The sequence below is a fragment of the Suncus etruscus genome, chromosome 5 (genome assembly GCF_024139225.1).
Source record: "Suncus etruscus isolate mSunEtr1 chromosome 5, mSunEtr1.pri.cur, whole genome shotgun sequence".
Lineage (NCBI taxonomy): Eukaryota > Metazoa > Chordata > Mammalia > Eulipotyphla > Soricidae > Suncus > Suncus etruscus.
In genome coordinates, this window is record NC_064852.1 from 40,083,699 (window position 1) to 40,108,273 (window position 24,575).

The following is a 24,575-nucleotide window of genomic DNA, read 5'->3' on the forward strand; positions in this document are numbered from 1 at the left end:
TTTTTCTTATTCTCATCAACACTTCCGATAGTTAATAGCTGCAGGCACTTATTAAAGAGAAGTTGCTGAGGAAGGGAACTTGAAGTGAATTTGGCATCCAGTCATGGATGGTATGAAACACATGGATGAAGTTATTTACTTAAGATTTTTCTTGTCGGCCTGATTTGGCTATATTTTCAAAATTGACACATACTATGCTGTAGACTTCTATTTTCACTAGCTGAAAAACAGAATGATTGCAGACTTTTGCATGTTATGCATTTTTAAATATCACCAAGTTAAACTTAGATTTTGATTCTGTGCCCAGGACCAAGTGAAAAAATCTCCATCTTCAATAGTTCCTATTATCTTTCAGTCACAGGGCTACATACTGTATTTCTTCCATGAGTAAAACTCCCACTTGAAATTCCAAGCATGGCACAAGTGGAGTACTTATGTTATATGTAATTCCATAGACTTTCATATTGGAAGTAGTTATTTCAACTTTAGGCTATTATCTTCCATCGTTAAAACTCTTAAAACTATAGTTCAGAAAGGATTCAACATTTAATTTTACCTAACAAATATTTATGAAACACCCACTTCTAGTAGAATCACAAGCATGATTACCACTTTACATAGTTCTTAATTGCTTTAACAAATCTCATCTCATTAAACTACCGTACAGAATTGTCCCCGGTCTTAAAGGACTTTAGCATTGGAAGATAAAATCACTTCTAGAAAAGTGACCATGTAGTCCTCATCGATAATGAGTAAAATTGTGTCATCTAATTAGTATTTTGAATGATTTTAGTAAACTAGTAAGTGATCTTGCATAATGAATTGTCTCTGCAGATATGTATTTATTTTTCATTGTGCATTTTTCTTAGTGTAATATTTTTTGAGAAATAAAATGCAAGTAAAATATGACTTTAAAAGTATTGAGTCTAGAGACTGGAGAAATAATTCAAGTGGTAGAACACATATCTTTGCACATAAGAGATATAATTCAATCCCAGCACAGCAATGCATGCCTCCTGAGTACCATTGGTTGTGCTCTGGTGGCCCCTAGTACTGTCAAGCCAGAGCAGCACTAAATCACTTTGTCTTCAGGTTTGCACCATCAGTTCTATACACATGGACTTATTCAAAACAAAATTTAAAACATGTTATATCTTAAGCCATGACATATTTAAAATATGACCCAACTACCCAACTAAAAAAGACTTATGACCTCTCTAGATTTGAATTTTATAGTCATAGAGTTTTGGTTTTTTTGTGTTTTTTTTTTTTGTTTTTGGGCCACACCCAGTGACTGTCAGGGGTTACTCCTGACTATGCGCTCAGAAATTGCTCCTGGCACCAGGGGATCAAAATGAGTTCCATCCTAGGTTAGTGTGTGCAAGGCAAAAGCCCTACTGCTTGCTCCACTCCTCCAGCCCCTGAAGCTGTAGTTCTAAAAGTTTGTATGAATAACATCAGTGGTTAGAGAATTCCTGGGATTGATTCCTTGGTTTAAAATTGCTGAGTTTTGGGGCCGGGTAGGTGGCGCTGGAGGTAAGGTGTCTGCCTTGCAAGCGCTAGCCAAGGAAGGACCGCGGTTCGATCCCCCGGTGTCCCATATGGTCCCCCCAAGCCAGGGGCGATTTCTGAGCACATAGCCAGGAGTAACCCCTGAGCGTCAAACGGGTGTGGCCCAAAAACCAAAAAAAAAAAAAAAAAAAAAAAAATAAAATTGCTGAGTTTAAAGGAATCTCAAAAACTTATTGAGTCTACAAACATTATTCAACGACTCTTTATACTCTAACATGTATATTACAAAGTACTTGTCTCTGTATTTGCTTAGATTTTATGAGCTTATGTTTTACTGACACCAAAATGAAAAAAAATAAAAAAGATGAGTCAGAGCCCTACATAGCACAGTGGGTAAGGTGCTTGCCTTGCATGCTGCTTCCTCGGGTTCAATCTTCAGCATTCATATGATCCTCAGGCCCACCAGTTGTGATTTGTAAGTGTAGAGCTGGGAGTAACCCCTGAGCATACTGTGTGTGGCCCCAACAAACCAAGCAAACAAAAAAAGCAATAAATAAATAAATAAGTAAATAAATAAAATGAAAACAAAATGCTTTTTTTTCACATGATGTTTATAAAATTTAATTTTCAGTACTAGACTGCAATCAAACAAATGTTAATGTTGCCCTTTTTAAATACAATAGGGAAAAGGCTGTTTAACAATATCACATGGGTTGACCATTTAAAACCTGAATTCTATTGAATATCTTGGTAAAGTAAGTTGGAGATACTCAAGTTTCTGGTAGCAACTACTGACCTTTCATATTTCAATTATGAAAATGCAATTGAATGCTTTAAATTTATATATTGCTGAAAATTTGGAAGATTGGGGACTTAAGGTTTTTCATCCTAATTCTTAAGAATCATATTTCAAACTGCACTCTACTAAGTGTGTTTCCTTTAAAACAATAAGGCTATCATATAACATAGCTTTTTTCCTATATCCATTCAGTTGTTATTTTTTGGGAATAACTTTTCATCTTATCACAGACTCACTTATGTGCCTTAGCAATAAACATTACTACTGAAGACTTATCCTAACCATATATGTGATATATTTTTAGAGCGACTTTTTAATATAACATAAAACAGTAAGGCATTCATTAATCATTATTAAATCCATTCTTCTTTTTCTCATTATTGAATTCAAAAGGCAAATCAGCTAGCCTTTTTGGCATACATCAGCAAAAGTATGTTATTAAGAGGTATTCTAAAATAATATATCTTCATAAAACAATATAGGTAGAGGTTTAAAGAGAAATAAGGGAAGAATTAAAACCATCTGGGTATCCACAGTAGAAGAAAGTTTTGCTAATGGTTGTCATGTAAATGTTATGAAAAAACAGTATTATGTGGGTTTCTAACTGGCAAGGAAAGCAGTTATCACAAAGTTTTTAAAAAATGTTTTTGGGTGGGATAAATAAATAAATAAATAAATAAATAAATAAATAAATAAATAAATAAAGATAGGTTTGGAGCATAGTAATCGAACAAATAAAAGTATTTGCAAAGTCAGTACTTCAAAGGAGAATGGAGATTTACAATACTTGGGTCAGTAGGTATTAAATATATTTCAGAGGTGGCCTTCATGGCTCTTCATGAGATTAGGAGTGTATTTTAGTAAAAATGGTAGAAATCAAACTACTTTTGTTAATTGCTGTTGATAATGAAAATATCAGTATGCATGAGAAGTGCATCTTTTACTGCCTTGTTCCCAAAGATTCATTAAAGGGATATTTATGAGGAAGAGAGGGAGGGAGGGAGGGAACGAGGGAGGGAGGAAGGAAGAAGGAAGGAAGGAAGGAAGGAAGGAAGGAAGGAAGGAAGGAAGGAAGGAAGGAAGGAAGGAAGGAAGGAAGGAAGGAAGGAAGGAAGGAAGGAAGGATGGAGGAAGGAGGGAGGAAGGAAGGAAGGAGAAAGGAAGGAAGGAAGGGAGGAAGGAAGGAAGGAAGGAAGGAAGGAAGGAAGGAAGGAAGGAAGGAAGGAAGGAAAAAGGAAGGAAGGAAGGAAGGAAGGAAGGAAGGAAGGAAGGAAGGAAGGAAGGAAGGAAGGAAGGAAAAAAGGAAGAAGGAAGGAAGGAAGAAGGAAGGAAAGAAGGAAGAAAGGAAGGAGGAAGAAAGGAAGGAAGGAAGGAAGGAAGGAAGGAAGGAAGGAAGGAAGGAAGGAAGGAAGGAAGGAAGGAAGGAAACATACAAAATATAATGTCCTAAAAGCTCATTTCAAGGGATGTTATTTAAATATCAATGCATAAAGTATAAATTAATCTTAGGAAAACTATTCAATTTAAGCATTTTTTCTGTCCTTTTGTCTCCTTGTCAATTTGCCACCAAGCAACCATATAGATAAGGAGCTATGTCTTTTCGTAAATAACGTTAGTAATGATGGTTTGATCAATGATTTTTAAGCCAAACCAAATATGAAAGCCCCAATTTTGTCTAATTCAGTGTAATGTTATCCATCATCGATAAAAAAAAAAAACACTTCTGTTTAATTAGGTATATCAATCTTAGAAATCTATTGTATAGTTTACCTTAAAGTCAATTGAAAATGGAATATTCCTTATTGATTCTGCCTGCTCAAATGTGGTATATAGTCAATGGGTTTCATGTTGATGTAAATAAAATGAATCAACTCTTGCTGGCCCTAGGCCTTCTTGAGTCATGTGAAGTAGTTTTCTGATTCCTTTTGTATTCAGCCATAACCAGCAAGACAAGAGTGCTACTGTTTTCAGCTGGTGCAGTTACCTCAGGCTATGCAAGAAAATTCTTTTTTCTTATTTTTAGACCTGAATCAGTCTATGCCACTAAATGTATTCTTGTGAATACAGATAGTACTTTGTTGTCCTGCTCATGGGAAGGCCATTGGAGTAACCTGTTTGGATGCAGCTGCAGGCCACCTGTAGAGAAAGTCAAATTAGGGAGAGACCCCACTGTTCTTTGCATTAATGCTTTTTGTATTGTTGTTTGACTTTTCCCCCTCCATCTATGTATCTTTTTCAACTAGGGAGATCCGGGAGCACATTTTAAGGCCTCTGTCCCTTTAAGGCATCTGGTGATTGAAAGGACTCTATGATTTGAAAGGCTCTATGTAAAATCTCCCCAGTTACCACTGAATGATGGCAATACAAAGACTCTTAACCCGGTTGAAGTTAAAGTAGTCTTCTTACAGATTTACTTTGGTGAGATTTCAGTGGATAGCTTTTGCAAGGTACTGTTCAAATATTCCCACCTATCTGTGCTGTTTCTCTTCAGAAAGATTCATTCCATTCTCCGTGGAGAAGTCGTCATCCAAATTAGCAGTTCACTTTCCTACAGATAAACTAGAAGTGAAAGAAAAAAATGATAAAAGTTACAGAATATTTGCCTTCATTTCCTCCTCTATTATTCTGATGCTTTAAAAAAAAAAAGCCCATAATGAAATATCTACATTAGCTATAAATATTAAAGGAGGTAAATGTGCAAATAAAACTTGTTTCTGGAAAGCTTAATTTTGGCTGAATATCAAAAACCATTTCCTGACAATGAGATCCATTAGACTACAAAATAATCTCTCAAAGTAGTGGTTGTATTGCTTATAAGATTGAACTTTTAAGGTTAGACTGAAGATAGCCACAGAGATAAGACTAAAAGGCCAGGGTTTTATTCTGGCAGTTAAAGGACTAACTCCTTTTGAACTCGATTTTTTTCTTTTGCTTTAACTCATTTAATTAAAAAAAAAATCAGATCTGAATACTGAAATTAATGCAAGAAGATCAGGAGAAGTTCTCCATACAACGCTGGCACTCTGTTCATCAATATTACTCTTTAGGCAACTATGACAACAATTTTCATGACTTGCCAATATTTATTAAGCGTCTCCCCTTCTCATTTAAATAGCATAATTTCTCGAAATTCAAACAATTGATCCTTAGCTATTTTTCAATATAAATTTATATATAGAAAATAGTCCTTCAGAAATAAAAAGTAGCTACTGAGAGATTTTTCTAATAAATTATTTCAGATAAAGCTTCAACATTTTAGTACTGATGACCTAGATTTGCTCCTACTAAAATGAAATGACATAAAATAGAATTTGCTGCAATAAGAGCATTTGGACAACTTGAATTATCTGATACATGGCATTTCCTCCAAAAACTTTACTCTGTGATTTTATTCTTATACTCCACTTCTTTTAGATTTTTTTATTCTACTTAACAAAGAAATAGAGTAATGATAATACCCTACATAGCAATATCTTTCAGTTTTATAGATTTTTTTTCTACCCATCTCTATTCTCCTCCCCTGTCCTTTCCTCCTCTTCTCTCTTCTCTTCTCTCTTTCCCTCTCCTCCTCTCATCTCCTCTTCCCTCACCTCCTTTCTACTCACCTCCTCTCCCTTACTCTCTTTCCCCTCCTCTCTTTTTGTATTTGTTTTTTCTATGGAGAGGTCACAGCTAGCAGAGCTCAGGACATACTTCTGTGTCTGCAATCAGGGTTTATTCCTGGCTGTGCTTATGCCAGAAGACCATATGGTGTGCTCGAAATTAAAATATGGTCGGCCACATGCAAGACCAGCACTCTACCTGCAACAATGTCTCTCTGCTCCTGCCTTTACTTTCTTTATAAAATGCTCTCTTAACTCAGAGCAGCTGAAACTGAGTGATTAAGGAAACACTTGGAAGTTGAGGAAGTCCTCACTCAGTTGCTTCCTGTTCCTTCCTTCTGTTCTATAGCTGACCTATCATATGAAATGCATTTTCCTTTTGCATTCTTTCCCTATAGAGTAGGCATATAATTAGTTCTATAAAGTATTTATCCAGGTAAGGAAGTACTCCTGAGGGAAGAATATAAAACTTACCTAAACTATGCAGAAAAAAAAAGCACTTTAAGAAGTGTAAAATGTAGCACTTCATGACAAATGTTGGAACCCAGGTTCATAAATAGAACACACCCCAGGGGGACCAAAAGCTGAGCGATTCTGAATTGACTACTGCCAGTCTATTTAATATGGCACATATTCTGTTATTGTAAAGGTACTGCATCTTCCAGGATAAGAAGAAGAAACTAATGGACCAGAGGGAGCCAAGGGACCCCTTCCTACTTTAAAATAACTCATTTTTAGTTTTCAGATTGCCTGTTTTTTAATTTGAAGAATTTTGCTTTTTTTCCCCTGGTGTTTTCTTTATAGTTTAACCTATATTTGTGACTGCTCCTATATATGTGATTGTACAATTAAAATGAAAAGCTAGTTTAAAAAATAGTAGAAACAAGAGCATTTGATTTTAAGTATAGGTTCAAGTTCTAGTTCTCAGATACACACTGCAAGTGTGTAGTTATTTTGTTTGAATCTCCATTTGCAGTCTGCTAAAATGCAGAAAATGCAAACAAATAAGTTCTTCCAAGATTGTGTGATTATATGAGATACAAAATAGGAGAGTGTTTGATCCATAACAACATCTATTATAATATCTGTCTCAATTAATTAAGTTCCTTAGTAAAAATATTTCTCAAATTATCCAAATAATTGCCCCATTTAACATCCTGATTTAATCTTTGCATGTGTTCAAGTCCTGTCAAAGTAATTAACAATAGATTAGAAAATATTTTTAGAACTTTATGAGTCCTTGATTTACTGTGGACACCTTTGATTTTGATTTCATCATTTCATATATGATACATCCATGTGCATACTTAAAGTCCACTTTCCAAGTATTCAATGCCAGAAATCTCATATGGTTTTTATGTAAGTAAAAGGTGTACATTTTCCTCTGGGTCAGGTCTAAAAAGTGAATCACTGCAGTCTAACCACATGTGTAAAAATCCAAAATAACTGTGCTCTCACCTACCTTAACCAAAGGCCACTATTTATTCCACATATATCTTATAACTAGGCACTAGCATCGTTGGCAATATAGTGAATGAGAAAGTAAATAGAATTAGGAATGTTCTGTAGATAAAAACACTAAATAATATGAGTTTGAACCTAATGCAATGCATTTATAGTTACACATAATTCAGGTCCATATAAGGCACTAGGAAATATTAGTGTTTTTAGATTTTTGTTTTAATTTGGAAAAGTTTATTACATATAGTAAACAATTACTGCAGATATTGGAGGATTAGACCATTAGCCTACAAAGTTTCCAAATTCTACTCCCTGGGACACACTAAGGCAAGTCAGATGAGGGAGTGTTCATCAGAGAAAATTTCAGATCTTCTCTCACTAGAATTGTTCATCAGACCTGCATTTGGATTTCTAATATTTTCCAGAGATAATTTGCAACTCAGAAAATATCCTGATAATTTAGAATCTAGGAATGTCTTGCAATTCTGCAAACATCATGTAATATCAAGGCCCCCACCCCTGTAAATGACTGTTTAATTTAAATTCTAGTTATCTATTTTGTTCTGATTGCTTTTCTCATTTTAATTGCTTGCAATTCCTGTCCTGACCTTAATGTTTCAGGAAAGGAAAGCCTCCCACAAAAGATTGTGACCTTTCCTTAGGGGACTGCAAAGATTCAGAGGTCCGAATTTGGCCTGTGTGTTTCTGCAAAGCCTTGGAATGCTGTTTTGCAATTTTAGAAGTGATCATATTCAGCTTCCCAGAATTTTTGATGCCTGGAGGATGCCACAAGAACAAGGGCAGCCTTGTTAACAAGACTCAATCTCTCAAAAACAAGATAAGATTTGGATATAAATAATCGTTTCAGTTCACAAAGCTATGTTCTCCACCCCACTGAAGGACTTCATTTACATTTAAAATGGTTAATTCAGATCACCCTAGAACTCCTAAGTGAAGGAATGCAGTTGCCATGTGCTCAGTGACTCCCGGTTTAGAGAAGAATGACATCACCAAATTTAAGCATATTATCCTGCTGACATAGAGGCACCTTGTTTTCACTTCAGTGGATAGAGCAAGGAACAATTCTGTGTCTTGTTTTCTGCCTCCCATAGAATACCTTTCCCCCTCCTTTTCAGCAGCTGCTTTAGGAAAGGTTGCAAATGTCACTTCAACTAATGATGAATGATGCTTGACCTCTGGATGGGTTACTTAGAATTTTATGCAATGCTAAATTAATATGAAAGATCCCAACTCAAAAGACTTTGGCTGTTATGAATTGCTTCAAGAATGGATTTGTGTCAAGTAGTCAGTAGCTTTAGGGGTTTTTGTTGCTGTATCCTTGGTTGTGGGGGGTGTGATTGGGGGTGGGCTCTCTATAAGCAAGGTAAAAGACAGAGTTTGCTCTCACTTTAACATTTTTCTAATATGAGATTGATATATTTTCTACTGGAAATAGTGTCAGTAAGCAGGACCAGTTTGTAAAAAAAAAAAATTCTCAAAAGGGCAACTGGCCCACATGTCTTTGTTGTTTTTATTTGAATATAATTAATTATGTAAAGCAATAGTTAGTGGAAGATTAACAATTAGTAGATTCTGTCAAGTAGTCACACGGAAATTACTAATTGAATGACTGGTCCTCTATTGTGTCAGAAAGCTGTGTTGAGTGTCATTCTTTTTATCTTTTTACTTTGTTGTTTTCACAGATCCCCTTTTTCTAAGATGTATGTTTCACAGCCAACTAATAAATAAATAACCTTGGTTATAATTTCATCACATGCAAAAGGGTTGGAAATGAAAACACCTGTTTTAATTAGCATTATGGTTTGCTCACTTCAAAAAAAAAGTGATAATCCTGATGTAGTTAGCTGACATTTTTAAAGCTTTGAATTTCCATCTGTATCTTATATTATGATGTTTCAGGATTGTCATGAGTTAATTATGTTAACTTGGGAAGCATTGCTTGCATTTAGAATGAAAAACTTCAGCTTGAATAGACAGAAAAGCAGATGCTATCTTTCTTGTCAATTGCTTTGTTGTGGGCTGCCTTGCAACTTTTCATGTATTTCTGGGTCTACAGGGAAGTGTAAATCTCTATTTATTTTAAGTTTCACTTCAACTTAAACTGCACACTCTCACTATTCTTCTGTATGGGGTGTTTGTGTGTGTGTATGTGTGTGTGTGTGTGTGTGTGTGTGTGTTGTGCATCTTTGCATGTGTAACTTTCTGGGCCTTCAATTTCAAAATATACACTCAAATGATCTCCTTAATTCTTAATTTGTTTTGTTGTGCCTAGACATTATGGAGATGAGAGCATAATACAATTTAAGAATAGTACAACTTTATATGATTTGATCCTCTCTCTAGTTTTTTTTTTCTTTGCCACCTTCTTCCTTTTGTACATCAACCTTTTAAATGGTGCAAAAATATAAGCAGCATCTGGGCACAACAAGGCATGTTAAGGATGGAGTAGGCACTGTAACTAGGAATTTCCATGCTTTTGTGAGCTTAATGTTCCTTTAACATAGAGAGCAGCTGTGTTTATGTCAATAATTACACATTGAAATAAATGCATGTACATGTGTTTTTTTTATGGGATTAAGGATGTTAGGGACAGCCTCACACAAAAGATTTTTGTCTCTCTTGTCCCCTCCTAGAAAGTTTTACAAAATTTAAAAAAATAAATGAACTATACTGTTTTGAGATTCTGACATATTTCTTTCAACATTTGGACTTTAAGGCTTCAATTGACAGGATATTGGATTATTATATTTAACTATGTTTTGTTTGATTCTCTACCCCATATCTAAATTTAATTGTCACACTCTGTGCAGTCTCCAGGATCTGACCCTTATGCAGGGCATCACTGAGGTCCCCTTGCCACAATACTTCCAAATAGACTGGATTGATTTAAAGTATCTATCAAAGAGCAAGTGTGGGAGACAATACAAGAATGCTATGATTATTAATGGTTAATCCTAAATTACTGTCAAAGGTAATTAATGGTGAGCTTTCGAAGCAAAGTGGCATTAAAAAAGGCGATTAGGCAGATTTCCTAAATATGTAAAGTCTTCCTTTGAACTTCCAGGAATTGATAGGATAGGCTAAGAAAAGGGAGTAGATGTGATAGTTAAGACTGCACAAAAACAAGTGTGCAGAGGACATAGAGTTCTTGTCTGGAAATAGCAAGTACAACAGTTGTTTTTATTTGGGGGGGCTCACACCTGGCGTTGTTCAGGATTTACTCCTGGCTCTGCACTCAGAAATTGCTCCTGGAAGCCTTGGGAGATTGTATGGGATGTTGGGGATTGAACCTGGTCTGTCCCAAGTTCAATTTGTGCAAGGCAAATGCCCTACCACTGTGCTATCTCTCTGACCCCAAGTATACCAGTTGAATAGGAGCAGATAATGAAAATCTGTATAGAGTTAAAAAGTCAGATTAGGTGGCATGGTCTATTCATAGAAACTTTGTATAAATAAAACTGGGAACATACAGGGGGAAATTTGGGAACAATTTCTGTAAAACACAAAACAAGGGTGTGTTCAATAGATAAGCCCAATACACAAGCACAGAAATGGTATGTTCTGTAGAGTCTTATTCATGATCCTTATTATTTAGCCTATATATGTTCTACTATTTACATTTAGCTTTGTTCTTTCAATCTAATATGTAAGTCTAATATAGATCTTAAGTAAATTAGAATACAATGCTCCTAAAATCATGAATTGACTTTTATCACGGTTCATTATTTAGTGCTCCCCCTTCTACATTTTAGACTGAGGTAGAGTTGTAAATTTGACAAATTATCTGTACTTGACCAACCAAGTTTCCAATTAGATTGCAAACTATCAACTTGTTTGCAGTGACACACCATTGAAACTGGGAAAATCCTATCATTCACTCTTTGTGTTCCATTCCTCTCAACTTCTCATTTGTTTTGCCTCATAAAATTTGTACACTGACAAACACTACTTTTACAGTAGGTAGTCTTCAGCACCAATGACCCCAATCACAGAGTTTGACTTGTTCAGTGTTGGCAAGCCAGTACTAGTTCTCTAGAGACAACACTGCAGTGAAATTCTCCTCATGAGACAAGCTGATTTGTGTAGATGCTGATCACTAGAGATCAACAATTAACACAGGCATCCGGGTTTTGGGTTGAGTGTTCTCTTTGTATCTTAATCTTAAGTTGTTTGCTTATAAAGAATCTTTTTTTTTATGAAAAAATCATTTTAATTCTGATTTCTGTCTTGTCAATTTATATGGCACTTCTGTTTTGCTCTACCTGTTTTAAGGTGATCAACTTTCTTCTCTTAATGGTTTAGGTCAGCTTTTTCCTAAGTGGGTAGACAACCTTCTGGAAAGTACTAGAAAAATCAAGAGGAACTTAGTAGCCTTGCATGCATTTCTTTTTGCTTAAAGATGGCACATCCCATGGGGAGATAATGGTAATTTTCCTTCTAAAAAGGAAAGTTGTAGAATAAATGAATAAAATTTGAAACCCCTGTGTAAGGTGGTTTCGAATGAAAAGTTTTTCAGAACAGAAATTTAACTGTAACACTAACTTCCTGTATTCATAAGCAAGTTATTTCATTTCTCTGGTCTTTATATTTTATATGTTAAATATGATAACACTGTATTTTGTTACTCTTTTATTTAAATAGGATTATGTGTATAAAAAGCCAGTCATGATAAGGACTAAATTATCAGCTTTTGCCATAAATGCTGTATTTCTGATTGTCATAATCATTTACTCTCATGGAAATATATATACATTTATGCTGATAATCCTCAAATTACACTATTCAATCTTTATCTCCTTTATTTAGTTTTATGCCCAAAATATACAAAAATGTACAGTATATAGTCATATAAAATATAAATAGTATATCCAAAATAGTGCATTGTTCATGGCATCTTCTTGTCAAAAATATATTGAATAAAAATTTCAATTGTGCCTTTTCAGATATTCAATATAATATAACTAATAAAACTATATCTTCCCATCAACAATCTTCTGGCTAGAACCAATAGAATTTTGTTTGATAATCTCTCTATTTCCTTTCTTCCTTTGGTTGAATTTTAATATCTCATATTGTTGAATTTTTACAAGACTACTTAGTTCTGGCCTTTGGGATTCCTTGTACTATTCCAATAGCTTCTAAACTAATCTATGTATACCTGACTTTTTAATCTCTCAAATGTTCCCAATTAACTTATCGCACAAAATAGAATCTGGATAAAATTATTTGCAATCTTAAACTTCTGAATGTTCTTTTTTGTCTAAAGAAGAAAAAACCTATTTTTTTTTTTTTTGGTGGGGGATGGAGAGAGATAACTAGCAGGACTGAGAGAAAACTCCTGGATTCATGCACAGGGACCATGCAGTATGTTAGGGATCAAATATAAAGCTTAAGTATGCAAAGCATGTCTATATGTTGAACCATCTTCCTTACTAGAAAATATATATAATTAATTAAATTAAAATTAAGAAAATATTGCAAAGGGATCCCAAGTAAATAAGTCTTCTAGATAAGCCATTTCTTTTTGCTCTCATCCTAAAAATGAGTAAAAATTAGGTCAATTATTAATAATACATTGAAAGTAGGTTTGCATTTTCCTTTGAATTCTTAAAGCTCTATAATTAAAATGACTTCAAATTTGAAGATTGTAAAGAAAAAAATTAATCTTATTGGTAAGTAAAAAAGCAAATCCCATGGATGATGATAGATCTGACCTTGTTAGCAATAGTTACACTTTCATACTTTCTTTTCGTGCAATAAGTATGTGGAGAACTGCATAATCCAATTAATTGTAATTCCCCTTTGTAGACTCAGTAAAGTAGCGCATGATACTAAAACACCATTGAAGTCTTATCTCAGGTCAAATTATTTGAGCAGATTTTCATTTTCAAACTAATAGCTAGTCTTTTGTAAACTTCAGAAAAATAGAGAATTTTTACTTTAAGTTTTGATTAGTGTAATGCCACAATTGGTCCCTGCACTTTAGTCTTCATAAATGTTTAACCATTGTTTTTATACTTCTTTCTCTGTTATGGAGTGGTTTCATAAATACACCTGAGACCAGAGTGTCTCTTCCTCTGTCTCTCTGTCTCTTTTTCTGTCTCACTCTCTTTTTCTCTCTCATCTTTTGACTCTTTTTCACTGTTTTTTTTTTCTGAGTGAAAATGCACTATTCTCACAAGAGACCCTCTCAACTGAGTTCATTGCTCACAAAGCAACTTTGAACGTGTTATTTCTCTCCACAGACTCACTTCTGCCATCACACCTTTTTAGTACGTAGTACTCTTCAGCTATACTACTGTAATTGTTGAAAACTTCATCACCTTGCCTGTGCCTTTCTTTATACATTCAACATTATATGAGATATTAGTTCTATAATACAGTAGGTACGATGCTTGCCTTGCATGCAGTCAACCAGGGTTCAACCCCCTGCACTGCATCTCATCCACTAAGCACTACCAGAAGTGATCCCTGAGCACAAATCCAGGAGTTATACATGAACACCGTGGAGTATGACCTGATACCAAAAACAGACAGACAAACAAAAAAAGGGCTGGAGAGATAGAGCAGTGGACAGGGTGCTTGCCTTGCACAATGGCCCACCCCAGTTTGATCCCTAGTACCTCTATGGTCTCCCAAGCCCCAACAACACAGATTTTTGAGTGCAAAAGCAGGAGTAAGCCCTGAGCATCATTTATGTGACCCAAAATAAAAACAAGCACAAGTACAACACACACACAAAAAAGCATTTTTATAAAGTTAACCTTTAACTCTATGCTCTCAAATAATTTATGGTTCCTCAAATACATTATGTTCTTCGGTCCTTGGTATGACTGCTACTTTAAATATTTTTTTCATATCTCTTTCCTATCTTATGTACATTATGTACATTATGTACATGAATGTTATAAATTAAGATGACTGTCATGCTCATTTTTTTTTTTTGATTTTGGATTCACCGGTGACACTTAGGGGTTATTCCTGGCTATATGCTCAGAAATTGCTCCTGGCTTAGGGAACCATATGGGATGCCAGGGATCAAACCAAGGTCCATCCTGGATCAGCTGCATGCAAGGCAAATGCCTTACCACTGCACTATTGCTCCAGCCCCTACTGTCATGCTCTTATTTTAATTTTTTATTGTGATCATAATGGCTTACATATCTTTCACAGTAGTATTTTAGGTACATATTAACATTGAATCAGGGGAATACCCATCACCAAATTTGTCCTCCCCCCATCCCAGTTCCCTTTCTGCAACCCATATACCCCACCATCACACCCAGGCTGCTACAGTAGGTGGACCCCTCTTTGTCTAGCTTACTATTAGTGGTCATATATCTGTTTGGTCCTGGTACCCTCCCTTGTTTCCCCCTCTATTTAAGAAGCAGAACTAGATAAATCGAGTTATGTGGTTTTGTTTGAAGGAAAGAAAAGCAATAGAATGGGGTACAAAATAAGAAAAAATAAATAAAATAAATAAAAAGAAGTCAAATACTTTGAAAATGGGCGGAGACCTTCTAGAGGCTTTCAACCTCAGTTTGAGAGAGGACATGAAAAAGGTAATTGAAACACCACAACAATACAGAAAGAAATATCAAATTAACTATCCAGTGAGCACTAGAGTAATAAAGACAAGCACCACACAATAGTTTCGGTTCTGAAAACAAATCATGCCAAGTGCAAAAAGAAAGAAAAAGATAAGATAAAACAAAATAAAATTGGAGATATCAACATCAATATCTACACCAAAATAAAGACGTCAAAGAAATCGATCAATCAATAAATAAATGTGTGGAATGATGATTATTTTGTGTTTTTCTTTTCTTTTTCCCCCTGCATAGGCACATTAAGTATTGAGGATATTATAGAGGGAATTCCCTTGGCCTGGAGTTACAGGGTTTCTCCACCCCTGAAGTATACTGTCATGGGATTAACTGTAGACTCCTTGCATGATCATTTACTCTCCCCTCGGTGCATTTGTGGTGTATGGCTTCTGCTTCATCTTGGATGGTAAAATCAGACCTCTGTATCTAGAGATCTTGGTGACTGTGCAGCTCATGGAATGGAGCTTATGATGGAGTCTTTCTTTGTGGTTCTAGGAATTCTGCTTCTTCAGTGTCGTTTTAATCCATCTTCTGTAATTGGTGGTCTTGGTCATTATGTTGCTCCTAGGATGGAGCCTGGGATAAAGTCTTTTGTTATGTTTTCGGAAGACCCATTCAGGTGTGGTTGTCTCAGTCAGACCTCTGGAGTTGGAGATCTTTTTTGTTGAACAAATCGTAGACCAAAAGCTAGGCTAGAGCTTTTCGTTGCTGTTGTTGTTGTTGTTGTTGTTGTTATTGGTCCCGGGATGAGTACTGTCGAGTCCTGGTTGTAACAACCAGTCATCTGTATATAGCGATCTTGGCTTTTGCTCAGTTCAAAGCGTGTCATGTTTTCTGATTTTGTCTTATTGTTGGCTGATGAGGAAGGACAACTTGCTCTTAGATCAAGTTGTTCCCATTTCCTCGTTGTCAGGTTATAAATTTAGAACTGGCACATGATGGCATCAGAGCAGCATTATGAATGCCCTGGAGGGGATTTGGTTCCTGGAGCTGTTGTGGAGAACTCTGTCATTTCTATGTCTGGGATCCAGGAGTCAAGGCTGGAAGGTCGGTGTCTAGTTCCCTGGAGTCTAAGTTGGTTCCACATGACATACGGTTAGGGTGGGAGATGTCCCTGTGTTGTAAAGAAGTATGAGTTCTTTTTTTGTTTGTTTGTTTTTGTTTTTGTTTTTGGGCCACACCCGGCAGTACACAGGGGTCACTCCTGGATGTCTGCCCAGAAATAGCTCCTGGCAGGCACGGGGGACCATATGGGACACCGGGATTTGAACCAACCACCTTTGGTCCTGGATCAGCTGCTTGCAAGGCAAACGCCGCTGTGCTATCTCTCCGGGCCCGAAGTATGAGTTCTTATCCCTAGTAGATAAGAGCTTGTTTGTACATGTAAAATTTCCCCCTTTGTTTAATATGTCTTTGCAGGAAGAAGTGGTGCTACTTTATACTGCTGGTGGATTTTTGGGGGTGGAGAGAGAAGAAAACAGACACACACCAAAAACTAAAAATATATATGCTCACACATATCTAAAGAAAAAAAAGTTTCTTTAAAAAAAAGAATTAAATAAAAGATGTAATTAAAGGAATAAAGTGGGTCCAGGAGAGATAGCATGGAGACAAGGCGTCTGTCCTTCCTGCAGAAGGACGGTGGCTCAAATCCCTGAATTCCACATGGTCCCCCGTGCCCACCAGGGGCAATCTCCGAGCATAAAGCCAGGAGCACCCTCTGAGTGCTGCCTGGAGTTACCCAAAAGAAACAAAAACAAATCAAATCAAAAAACAAAAACTAAAACAAAACAAAAAAACGGACAAGAATAAAAAAGAAAAGAAGAAAAAGAAAGAAAAAAAACAAAAAGGGAGGAAGTGAAACGAGATTATTTTACATTTGGGAGAAACAGGGTAAGAGGTAGTGTTATATAGGCCTATACTTATGATGAAAGTATAGGCTTCCCCATTGTCTTTTGAGATTTCCTTGTGAGGTGTGTGGTCTAGGCAGGGAGGTCTTGGGTAGAGTTCTTGCAGTGGAGGTCCTTTGGAGCTAGTTCTGGTATCAAGTCACAGTCCCCGTTAGAAAGAGGTGATTAGGAGGGCCACACTGCATGAGTCAGTCGGTTTGTTGGTTGCATTTTCTTGCCTGGAATGAAGTGAAAGTTTGAATGGGTGTCTCTTCACTTGGGTAGTGGGTACTAGTTTGTTGGTGTAGGAGGTCGGTCTTAATGCCTAATGGATTAAGAACTGAGGGTGAAGAGTTACAATGTGGTGGGGATATCGTGAGTGGGATTGAGGGGTGAAGGAATAGTCGGATTTCTGGAGGAGGTTGGAGGGAATAATATATGGGAGGGGTTATATGGGGTATAGGTATGAGTTGTTTGTGGTTTAGGCTTGTCCCTTAAGGAAGATTCCAATCTCTGTGTGCTCCTGCCCACATATAAACATATAGATGTTAGCTTAGGTATATATTAATGAAGAGAGGTGGGGAGGGCAAGAGGTGCGCTGAGTACAGAAAGATAGGTAAGTATAGTACTTGTAAGGAAAGGAAACTAAAAGATCAACTTTTGGATATGTATAGGTTTTGTGTCTCGAGTACTGACTGCTGTGTTAGTGAGGTCTATCTATATAGTTGTTTACCCTTTGCAGTATTGTCCACAGCACCCTATAAGTCAGCTTTCCTTTCTTATAGAGGAGGTAACCGTGTGGTTTTTATTTGCTATAGATTGAATTGATGATAGTGAGGAGGAGAAGGTGGAAGAAGAGGGAGACAAGAAGTGAGAGAAGGAAAAACAAAACAAAACAAACCAACAATCAAACAACAACAAAAAATATGAAGTAATGAGAACAGAGGGTACAAGAGCAAGGGCCTGTTAGTTTGCTTGAACGTGTTCAATGCTTAGGCCCTGTAGTAAAAATCTGTCGGTCACGGTTGTTACTTCGGTGATCTGGCTGGTCATGTGCTTCAGGTCCTAAAAGAAGGCATAATCTAGAGATAGATAAAGGGTATATTAAAGAGTTTTACCCGATCATTTGCATGATTCAAGCTGAGTATGGTGCCTCGTGTGACTGAACACTGAGGTATCACCATAGGATGTTCACCCTTTGTATCCAGGAACCCATATGAACAGAAAAACTGAGAGGTTATTTTAAATGTGGTAAGGTTAAGGCATTCAAACATAATGTTTTGAAATGTTTTTGTTGGACTCAGTAATTTCCCAACATAATCTTTACCTGTAATTTTGTATAAGATCCCTAGTAAATTATTATGGACCTTTGTAGTAAAATGATTACATACCTATTCTCTCTATGCTGTTGTTTCTGCTGTTGCTGGTTTCTTTATGATATAATGTGTAGTAGGGCTTTGTGTTGTTTCTCTTCCCTTTGTTTTTGGGCTCTACTCCCTAGTATATGGTGATTATTACAGTGTTTGAGGTTTCTATCCTGTTACACCATGTTATTTAATCGTGGGGTATTGGTTGTATATTTGGTATATATTCTAGGTACTTCAGAATAGTGCTATCATTCTGTGTTTATCTTTCATCTTCTGGCTTGCTTCATTTACATAATATGTTCTAGGTGCATCCACATTGCTGCAAAGTCTGTTATTGTATCATTTCTGACTGCCATGTAGTATTCCATTGTGTATAGGTACCACATCTTAATGATCCACTCATCTGTTGTTGGACATCGAGGTTGGTTCCAAGACTTGGCTATTATACTGAGTGCTGCGATAAATAATGGGGTGCACACATACTTTGGGATGAATGTCCTTCCAACTTGGGGGTAGATACCTAGGACAGCGATTAGGGTCAAATGGCAGCTCAATTCTGAGTTCCTTGAGCACTCTCCAGACTGTTCTCCATAGGGGTTGGACTAGGGGGCATTCCCATCAGCAGTGGATGAGAGTGCCTTTCATACCGCATCTCCGCCAACAGAGATTGTTCCCATTATTTTTGATGTGAGCCATCCTCACTGGTGTAAGGTGGTACCATATTGTTGTCTTGATTTGGATTTCCCTAATGATGAGTGAAGGTGAGCATGTTTTTATGTATTTGTTGGCCATCTTTCTGTCTTCCTTGAAGAAGTGTCTATTCATTTCATCTCCCCATTTTTCTATGGCTTTATTTGGTTTTGGGGGACTCAGCTTTCTGAGTGCTTTGTATATTCTGTTTATCAGCCCTTTATCTGATGTGTGGAGTGTGAAAATTTTTTCCCATTCAGTTAGCTGTCTTGTTTTAAGTTGGATTTCCTTCGCCATGTCATGCTCTTATGTGAAACTTTAAATGAGAAGCTTTTCCTGATCCCCATCCAGACAAAGCTAGACACTAATCTTTATATTCTCAAATCAGTCTATAAATGCTCTTATAACTTTTCTATTAGTCTGAATTTATTATATAATGAAAATATTTGGATTTAGAAAGTAGCTTTATAAAAAATATATTTCACCCCAGCACCTTTGTCTAGCACAAAATTTGAGTTCCATAAACATTTGGTAAATAAATGAATAAATAATCTACTTATGGCTTCAGTATCATTTAAGCATTTTTAAATCTTTTTTTTTTTTTTTTTTTTTTGGTTTTTGGGCCACACCAGTAACGCTCAGGGGTTACTCCTGGCTATGCGCTCAGAAGTTGCTCCTGGCTTGGGGGACCATATGCGCTATGTGCTCAGAAGTTGCTCCTGGCTGGGGAATCGAACCGCAGTCCGTCCTAGGCTAGCACTGGCACGGCAGACATCTTACCTCTAGCACCACCACGCCGGCCCCCGTTTAAGCATTTTTAAAAGTAAAAATGTATGTGGTATGTATACACATATAAGTATTTTAATTATAATTATTAATACACTCTAAAATACCTCCTATACTGCCTAAAAAGATTAAAAATTAGTAAGTGGTGCTTGCTTCGGCAGCACATATACTAAAATTGGAGCGATACAGAGAAGATTAGCATGGCCCTTGCACAAGGATGACACGCAAATTCGTGAAGCGTTCCATATTTAAAAAAAAATTTAGTAAGTGATCTAGATGTAGTTGCAAGTAGTAAAATAACATTAAGTGTCAGACTAATCATAAATACAAAACACAAGAAAAAGCTTCTCTAGAAGAAGAACATAGAAGAAATTTTTTGCTTAAATATAGTCATGTTATTTGAACTATGTCCTCAGGGTGATGGTTTTACAAAAAATGATAAGGAATATAATAAGCAAATTTAGAAATGGCAATGATTTTAAGCGAATGAAGCAAAAATGATGTGTAAGTATACAAATCACATTGAGAAGCTTCAAAAAAGTAATGAATGGGGGCCAGAGCAATGGCACAAGAGATAAGGCATCTGCCTTGCCCATGCTAGCCTAGGACAGACCACAGTTTGATCCCTGGTCCCATATGGTCCCTCAAGCCAGGAGCAATTTCTGAGCACATAGCCAAGAGTAACCCTCGAGCATCACTGGGTGTAACCCAAAATTAAAAAAAATAAAGAATGTAAATCCAAAGACATATCCTTTCAAATATTGTAGTAATAATAATAGAAATTAGATTAAACCCTCATAGAGCAATATGACAAGTTATATCAGGTTACTTTTTGTTTGTTTATTTTAGGTACACAAACTTTTCTTAGAATTTCCTGCCTAGGAATCTGTTCTATTTTTCACAAGAACATATACTTGTTTAGATATAAATTATAATACAGATAATTTATACCAGAAATGTTTAAGTATTTGAGTTGAAATATGATTATGTAGGTCATTATGCGTTCATAAAATTAAAATCTATGCAAAATATTTGACCATTGCAAACTAGTAAGCTAAATTATATTATATATCCATAAAATTAAATGTATCTATAAAATAAGAATGATAGAGCTGTTTATAGAGATTTATTTTGAATCATATATATGATATATTATCAAATTAAAAGATCCAAGATGCTCACCTATATTTTATAAAGCTTATTCTATTTCCATATTATAGAAAATGTTTTATAAATATGTATGTAAATGAACATTATGAGATTACTCTTAGAACATTAACTGCATATACACTTTAAAAACTTTTAGATTTTTTTCCATAAATAAGAAAAAATTATATAACAATAAGTTCCACGTGCTTTATAAGAAATTGTAGCACACTTTAAGTTTCATGTTATAAAATGTTTTTGCAATTTTTAATCAACTAAGTTGTTTAGCTATCATTTAAAAACAACTCAAAATGTGAATTTTTTTTTTTTTCTGTTTTTGGGTCACACCCGGCAGTGCTCAGAGGTTACTCCTGGCTCTATGCTTAGAAGTCACTCCTGGCAGGCTCAGGGGACCATATGGGGTACCGGGATTCAAACTGATGACCTTCTGCATGAGAGGCAAATGCCTTACCTCCATGCTATCTCTCTGGCCCCCATGAATTATTTTTATAAATTATTTTTTAAAGGTTATGGTTGAAAGGGGAAATAATATTTTGTATGATATCTTTAGAAAGTGAAGGTCCCTCTAACCATCTCTTCTTCAAGTCTGGTGATAAAAGACCTTTAAAATCTTTCATTCACTAAACAAAGTAAATCAATAAACCAATTCTTCATAGTTGATAGATTTCTTAAAGTATCTATATCACTACTCTATATTTGTAATATTAAGAATTAATAAATTATTGCTATTCTGTGTTTACAAAAGAATACTCATACATGTACATCCAGTTAAATATTTGTCAAATTTGATGAAAGTAGTAGAATATAAAAATATCCCAACTGTTATTTAATCTACTTTTATAAAAGTAGATTTGCAAACCTCTACCTTTGTAGACTTCTGGATATTTTTGTGATTTAAGTGACTATTTTAATTTCAGAATTAGCCACTCCAATTAATAGAAATAATTTCAATTAAAATGGTAAACTTCAATAGTAGCTAGAAATATTTTCATTTATGTTATCTTTACTTGATAACTAATAAGTATTTTATTAGCTTATAATAACTTCAGTGAATGAGGCTAGCAATGGTTTAAAGTACCAATTTTGTTGGCATTTATTTATGTCATCTAAAGAAATATTTTCAGACATCAGACTTCAAAACTACTAAAGAGCTAATTCCTCTTTCAGTAAAATAGTAAATTTTAATCCCATGCACACCAATGTTATAATTAAAGTAATAATAAATTACAGAATATGTCTTGAAAATATTTGCTAAATATGAAGAAAGAAGAAAATGCTCAAATTTTCATACTTTTACAGCACATATTTGTCATATACGTATATATAATTTAAATTAGCTGTCATGCAAAATGAGGAAAGAAAAATTTCTTATTAGTCAAGTGAAAAAACCAGTACCATTAAATAACTGCTCTATTTGTGCAAATATCTTAATAAATAAATCTTATTTTGAATAGTTCTAGATATTATTATATAACATGTTTAAACTTAATCTACTGGTTTATATTTGTAAATACAACTTAGAGAGAAATAAATAGCAATAGTATTCAAATATAGAATCAGTACAAATGGAATTTTTAAAAATAAATTTGTTGAAATTAGATTCTAGGGATTCTATGTTCTTAGAGTGTGCAATATTTTAAAGCATCCATGGAATTCAAGCACATTTATAATTGTTTTGGAAAAGATGGTCAAATGAAATGAGCCATTGTATTTAGTGTCTGTAGAGTACAAAAAGCCTTTGACTGAATGGAAATAAGACCAATGTTGGAAGCTCTGAGTAAGAAGGGAATTAAAGAAATACATGCTGGCAACATGAAATAGATCTATTTCTTTAAAATGTAGGTTCTTAATTAAAGTAAGTTCATTTTTTGTTTGTTGTTGTTCTTCTTGTTATTAATATCTGAATGGGCTTATATGTCCTCAAATGCCTGAAGAAAAGATATAAAAGCCTATAGAGAAGCATAATGTGAATAGTATTATTTTATAAAATAGAATTATAATGGAATTGTAATGATGGAAAAATGATTTATGTTATGCCATTGTAAATTTAAAACACACAAAGCAATGACACATTTATTATACTTTGTATCTGTGGCATTTGCTTCACAAATTTCAATTTATGTATTATACTTTAATAAAATCTGAGAAGTAAAAATGAGATATTTTTTATTCCTTACTCAGTTTCTATATTGACTATCATTATAAGTTCTTCCTTCTCTTTCAAAAATAGTATACCTAAAGATATTTCATGTTAGTCAGGCATTATTTGCATGCCTTGGAATTAATTTCCTTTTTGCATACAATGAAGTACATAGAAAACTAGTCAGATATGTTATTAAAATTTTTTAATTAAAAACACTTTTAGGATCAGAAATGAGAATTTCTGATTATTTCCTTGTTTCCTTCCTCTCTCCTACTTTTATTGATGCCACACAAAACTGAATTTTGTAAATCAGTTTTACAAAATTTTCTGTACACAAGTCCAACTCTATCTACAGCAAAGAATCTATCCTAAAATATAACTTTCTCTTAACTTTCTGGGGGGTACTGTGATAAATTGTAAGATAAAAATTTCATTGTTTTTTGAGTATATATTTTTTGCATCTAAATCTGTCTTTATTTTGTAACTACAATAACCATAGTGTTGATTTGGCTTGAATTGAATTTTCTTGCAAAAGTTTTAAAGTTGTCTAATATTTTGAGTCTCGAACTATATAGCAGCAGTAAAATATTTTCTACTCCAAAAATAGTAAATGGAAAAATCTAACAATAAAGTGGTGAGCATATTTCATTCTTTGGCTGAAGCCATGCTAGAAAGTACCCAATATACTTATATAGCAAATTATTTGAAATATGTTGAATCTGAACGGACAACCACTTAACTATGTCCATTTTAAAAACTTTATTAAACACAGATAATTATTTGTATTCAACTAGAATTATTTAAACAGCTATCTATACTGTATAACACATCTTTTTTCTTTTTTTGTGGCATAGTTTACATGTTTATTTTTTGTAAATATATTTTTATTTTAATCATAGTGGCTTACATATCATTGACAATAATATTTTGGTACATATTAACATAAAATCAGGGGAATTCCCATCACCGAATTATCCTCCCTCCACCTCCGTTCCCGTCCTACCTTCCAGATCCTCCTCCCTCAACCCCAGGGCTGCCAGAATAAGTGGTCCCCTCTGTGCCTAGCTTACTACTTAGTGGTCCTACACTTGTTTGGTCTTGGTACCTGCCTTTTTTCCCGCTCTAATTGGGAGGGGGGCTAGATAGTTTAAGTTATGTGATTTTGTTTGAAGAAAAGTAATAAACTGGGGGAAAATATCAAATATGCCAAAAATGGGCAGAGTCCTTCTGGAGGCTCTCATTCTAACACATCTTTTTTCTACCCTAAAACTTTAGGCAATATAATTTTTTTCTAGGGCTACTAACAAAGCACCACAGAAAAGGATTGAGCAGGGGAGACATAACAGAAATTCATGACCTTTTAGTTCTAGAAGCTAGACATTTGAGACCAGGTACTGGCAACACTGCTTTCTCCTAAGACCCTTCTCCTTGATTTGATGGTTATATTCTCTATTTTCATATAATCTTTCCTGTCATGTATGGGTTATAACCTCTGCTCAGGATACCAGTCAAATAGACTTAGAACCTTTCA

General features: G+C 35.0%; 1 protein-coding gene and 1 non-coding gene across 2 annotated transcripts in view; both read left to right on the top strand.

Moving 5' to 3' along the window:
• The window catches only part of ARHGAP15 (Rho GTPase activating protein 15), a 723,932-nt gene that overhangs the window by 513,911 nt on the left and 185,446 nt on the right, over positions 1 to 24,575 (top strand). The gene's annotated exons all lie outside the window — the stretch shown is intronic.
• On the top strand, positions 19,880 to 19,986 carry LOC126010559 (U6 spliceosomal RNA). The gene has a single exon (XR_007496582.1). It is a non-coding gene; the product is annotated as a U6 spliceosomal RNA (small nuclear RNA).